The 4,710-nt window shown below is 27.8% G+C and overlaps 1 non-coding gene across 1 annotated transcript; it reads left to right on the forward strand.

The window, feature by feature from the left end:
• The first annotated feature begins 1,250 nt into the window (after window positions 1-1,250).
• On the forward strand, window positions 1,251-1,367 carry LOC116548864. Its single transcript, XR_004267578.1, has one exon. It is a non-coding gene; the product is annotated as a U5 spliceosomal RNA (small nuclear RNA).
• Window positions 1,368-4,710: the final 3,343 nt, after the last annotated feature.

Genomic DNA, 4,710 nt, shown 5'->3' on the forward strand with positions numbered 1-4,710 from the left:
AATTTTCCCCTTAGTATATGCCAAATTCTGATAACTCGTGCTCTTTTATTTCCAGTTGCATTAGGTTGTGGAACAAAGTAATAAAATTAAGTTCTATCTTACATTTAAATTATCAACTAGGATATCTTTCCTACAATAAAAGAGATTGTTATATGAGCAATACCTCTGGATATCAGTCTACTGCTAGTGCTGCTGCAAAGGTAGGAAACTTGCTTGTGTGTATCTTGACATTAGTAAAAAAAAATCTTTTTAATAATTTGAAGTCTATTATTACATAAGTTGGCAGTATAAATCATGCTACCTAAGTGGTCTGAAAATTCTTGTGCAAATAATTACATTATATAGTCCCACAATAGAAGAACTCTCCGGTAACAGGCAGAGGAAAACACAAAATCCAACTTTAACCTTTACATACTAATAAAACTCTAAATACTATAAATTCAATGTAAATAATAATAATAATGAATACATAGAAACAAAAGAAACACAAATAAAAGCCAGCAGAATCAAGCAAATATATATTTCAAAAGTTGACCTTTCTTTTACAAATAATAAAAAATGACATTCTATGTTTTATAATATAATAAGTAGGCTTGAAAATAAGATAGAACTTCAAAAAAAAAGTACAAGAAAATTCAAATATCGTAAAAATAAGCAATGTAAAATGTAACATTGAGATCCAAAACTAAATAGATAGATTAATCACCACAGTATACACATCAGAAGAGAGAATTACTAAGTTGGAAGAGAAGTGCTTATATTTTGTTCTGTGTAGATGGTGAAAATTATATAATATGGAGAAAAGATTTAAAAACATATTGGTTATTGTCAAGAAGTCAAATAATACCATTTTCTATATATTAGGTTGAGCAATATGAATGTAACATTTTTAAACAAAAATGATTAAATATCAAGGATATTTTTTAAAAATATTATTTATTTTTAATAACTAAACCTATAGAAAATCCCAAATAAACCACTAATTCGTTATTAGAATTAGCAAAATCAGCAAGATTATAAGATAAAAATTATTAGTTAGTAGACAAATATATATCTACATATCAGCAACAATCAGTACAAGGATATAATTAAATGTACAAATAAAAGCAATACAAGCATACATAAAAACACGTTTGACAAAAAAAGGAAGAGTTTTTGTGGATAAATGTATTGGAAAGCATTAATGAATTTTAGGATAAGTAGAAGAAATGAATAAATATAAAACAAATGTAAGTTCTTTTTATGATAATATACTCTGGTTTCTCTTCAGATCGTATAAATCTTTCATCTTTTACTAAAGATTTCCATGGAGAGGAACAACTCAGAGTTTTAAACTAATTTTTTGAGGCTTTGCTTTTTAGCAAGGCATGTATATATGTATATATGTGTGTATATATATGTGTGTGTATATATGTATATACATATGTGTATGTGTATATATATATGTATTACATTGACATATATATATATATATATATATATGTATTGCATTGACATATATAAATATATATGTCAATGCAAACTCATTCCAAATTCCAACAGTGTTCTTACTGGAAGTTCACAAACATTTTCAGAAATGTATAATAAAGAGCTGGAAATCACATACTCATAAATAAAAATATAAATAAAGAGAATACATACACAGTAATTTTTAAATCATGCAATTTTAAATCATTTCTTATAAAGTTTTAAAGCATTTATGTTTAAGTATACAAAGTTTAATACATTGTGGGGTTTTAGAAGAAGCTCAGAGCTCTTTTTTGTATGTATGCATGTGTATTTAACATATATAAACTTGAAATATCAACACATGTAATAGCAGATTAGCAGAAAATGATATGTATAATTAAGAAATAAATGCAATCTTATACATAGTGCAAACCATATTCATACGATATACTGTAAGATTTTAGCAGACCCCCATGAAAAAAGTATCTTATCATATTGGAAAAGAAAAGGATCATTACATTAGACTAAAAAAAATTAATAAAAATTAAAAATATAACAGGAACAAAACCAAACTATAATGAAATTGTTTAATTAATTTTACTTCAGTAAAAGAATAAATTTAATTAATAAAGGAATTCCTAAATAGAATAAGACACATGTTACATAACAGTAGAATATATTGGAACATATGTGACTAATATTAATAATCAAAATATATAAATAAATAATTTCTACAAGCCACTACAAACAGAAAACGCTGACAAAAATATTAATAATCATAAAAATAAAGAATTTCTACAAACCACTACAAATAGAAAACACTGAAAAAAAGGAACAAAAATACGAATAAGCATTTCACAGATTGAAAACATTCAAGACAAACGTATGAAAACTTTTAAATCCACCCTATTGAAAGAAGAAAGGAAGGAAGGAAGGGAGGGAGGGAGACAGGCAGGCAAGCAGGCATAGAATGCACACATTCAGCAGATATTGGTAAAGATGTGGAATAATAAGCACTTTTTTTTCTACTGCTAGTTGGAATATAAACAAATAGTCACCTATGAAAAAGAGTTTTACATTATCTAGTGAAACCCACATGTTCTAATTTTCACTCATTCTACTTTTAGTCATTTACTTAGAGAAATGTTCTCACCATGTGCTTGAAGGACAAGTACATGAAAGTTTAAAGCAGTATTGTTGACATAACAATGAATTTTTACTGGCCAAATATTTACTAAGAGTAAAATAAACAAATTTTGGTATATTTATACAATATCACATGACATACACAATTTTGTAATAGTGGAAAAAGAAATGACACAGTTTTTTAAAAAGAAAGAGTGATTTTGAAGATTCACTCTTGAATGAAAAATTAAATTTCAAAAGAATGCTTAATGTCTAATTTCAGTTACATAAAGTGACCTAAGGCAAAATTAAATAATATGACAATTAAGAATATGGATGTATATTAAAAATGAAGGATTAATTAACACAAAGTTGCAGATAATGTCCCTATTTGTATGGAGGAGGGAGACAAAGAACAAACAGCACACAGCTGACTTGTGAGGCACTGGTAACTTTTCATTTCTTAAGCTGGCTGGTTGGAATATATTTTTCCTTTAAATATACTCTTTATACATACACGCATACATATATAAAATATACTCCTTATAGAGAGTGCTGTATTATTCAAAGTATATTTAAATGAGAGAATAAAACCTTATGACCAAAATTTGGCACCCTCCAACTTAATTGTCTACCAGAGAACTAGGACTATGGACACTACTGTGAAAGAAAACTACAAATGTTCGAGAGAATAGATTCTACATAAAAACAGACTTAGGAATTGCAGAATGGTCTATTATGTCTAGTGTTACTGAGGGAGTGAATATAGTAAAAACAGAATGCTTTTAGGCTTCAGAACTCAGAGGTCGGTAAGAGACTTTTACAATTATGAGTGTCTCTCTCTCAAAATTCTTCTGTTTGATTCACAGGCTAGTATTCCTGCTGATTACTAATGCTTTCTTTTCTGGAAAACGTTAAAAAAAATAAAAATAACCAGAATATAAATACTTCTCCTCCTCTGAATAGAAAAAAAAAGCTGTCTCAACCCGTTTCCTTAGTTTTTCAAGCTCCGTCATCCTCTCTTCACTCTTCGTGGCACTTTGTTTCCTTAGCATTTCCCTTTCTTTTGCCTGCTGTTGTGTGGTAGGAAGAGAAGCTCAATTACATTCATATAGCACATAGCCATATTTCAGTCAATGATGGACCATGTTTAAAACAGATTATATAATACCGTATTTTTACTGTAATATATAATAAAATTATGTATACATAATATTACCAATATATGTAATTTTACTTATGTATACCGTAAGATTATAATACTGTACCTTTCTATGTGTAGAAATACTTACCAGCATTACAATTTCTGACAACAGTATACCAGTTTGTGGCTTAGTGCCAATAGGGTGTACCATATCACCTAGATGTGTAGTAGGCTATCACATAGACCATGTTTTTTTCTATTCTGTTGTGAAGCATATAAATGCAGAATAGGGGATGGAACAAAGTTTTTTTTATGATAAGTGTTAAAACCCAATGTTTTAAATGCACAGTTCTGCTTTTTAAAAACTACCTATGAGAAATAGAAATTTTGGTATAGCATGTAGATAAATGCATCTCAAATCAACAACAAATGCCCAATATAGCGGAGTCATTATTCTTACATTAATGAGAATAAAGATGCTTCACTGTGTACATTTTATTTAATATTGTCCTTAAAAGTCCTAGAACTGACATACAATGTGAAAAACTAAATAGGAATGAATGAAAAATGGAAATAACTATGAATAAACTTAAATTGCAAGTTTAGAAAAGTAGATGGTTATGATATAAATATATGAAAGTTGATACAATTTTTATATCAACGTTACACAACCTGAAACACATTAAAAATACAGATTCAAAATAGCTAACGCAATATAGCTAACTGGAATAAAGTTACAAACAAATACATGGGTTCTGAAAGAAAGCAGATAATAAAGCTGATGAGTGATAGAAAAAATGCAACTTTCAAAATAAGGAGAGATTTTTTATGAATGAAAAGACTGAATAATTTGAGAATTATATTGGAAGGGTAACTAGTATATACAGAGTATGTCTCATATGCAATGAATTATAAATATTTTAAATATTTTTTTCAAATAATCTTTACAAAATTTTAAGTGGCTACTATGATGAAAGCCAAAACTGGATAAT

This window comes from Sapajus apella, unplaced genomic scaffold, assembly GCF_009761245.1.
Source record: "Sapajus apella isolate SASKATOON/1434 unplaced genomic scaffold, GSC_monkey_1.0 scaffold5, whole genome shotgun sequence".
NCBI classification, from domain to species: Eukaryota; Metazoa; Chordata; class Mammalia; order Primates; family Cebidae; genus Sapajus; species Sapajus apella.